Genomic DNA, 1,084 nt, shown 5'->3' on the forward strand with positions numbered 1-1,084 from the left:
GAAGACTACAGGCCTATTTCTCTAAAGTCATGACTGTCCAAGATGATAGATTCCATTATCAGAGACAGGCTAATGGATTACTTGAATACGTACTCTGCAGAATAAATTTGAAGGATCACTTTTTCGAAAGAGATAGGTAAGACCCAACGAAAAGTGGCACGTTTCGTCACCGGTTTGGTTTAGCCGGCGCGAGAGCATTACGGGGATGCTCAACAAACTCTTTTGGCGTTACAAGAAAGGCATGGGGCATCACATGCAGATTTGCTAGTGAATTTTTCAAAGAGCGCTTTCTGGGAAGTGTCGGACAACATTTTATTTCGCCCTCCTTCCTCCCCTCGTCTCGAAGAATGACCACAAGGAGAAAATTCAATATATTGAGAGTGGACAAGTTACTCTCTCACCTATTTTTCGCATACAGAAAATTATTAAAGATTTTATTACAACCTGGGCAACGGCCTTGCCGCAGCGGATACACCAGTTCCGGTCAGATCACTGAAGTTAAGCGCTGTCAGGGGCATGGCCGGCACTTGGATGGGTGACCATCTGGGCCGCCATGTGCTGTTGCCATTTTTCGTGGTGCACTCAGCCTCGTGATGCCAATTGAGGAGCTACTCGACCGAATAGTAGCGGCTCCGGTCAAAGAAAACCATCGTAATGACCGGGAGAGCAGTGTGCTGACCACACGCCCCTCCTATCAGCAACCTTAGTGAGGATGACATGGCGGTCGGATGGTCCCGATGGGCCACTTGTGGCCTGATGACCGAGTGCCTTATTACAACCTGATGCACCTTCAGCAAGAAGCTAGAAAGTTATCGGCCTGAGCAGACGTTGATGGAGCTTAATGGGCGCTAAAAGCATGAGGTATTTTTATGATTTTTGGCTCAATGAAATGGCTTGTTGGGAGATAGAATCAATTGGCAGCGAGCATATCCCTTAGTGAATCTTGCCGGACAGGCCCACAGCCATAGAGGGCAGACAGGTCAACCCCTCTTTGAGACAGGGCTCCAGCAGAGCAATGCTGTGCTACCTGCCACGGCGCCAGCAGAAGCCTGGGCTGGAGCGACAGTCTAAAGGAACATGTCTA

The 1,084-nt window shown here is 48.9% G+C and overlaps 1 pseudogene; it reads left to right on the forward strand.

Moving 5' to 3' along the window:
- Positions 1-447: 447 nt before the first annotated feature.
- Positions 448-567, forward strand: LOC124727631 (annotated as a pseudogene).
- The last annotated feature ends 517 nt before the right edge of the window (positions 568-1,084 follow it).

The sequence above is a fragment of the Schistocerca piceifrons genome, chromosome 1 (genome assembly GCF_021461385.2).
Source record: "Schistocerca piceifrons isolate TAMUIC-IGC-003096 chromosome 1, iqSchPice1.1, whole genome shotgun sequence".
Lineage (NCBI taxonomy): Eukaryota > Metazoa > Arthropoda > Insecta > Orthoptera > Acrididae > Schistocerca > Schistocerca piceifrons.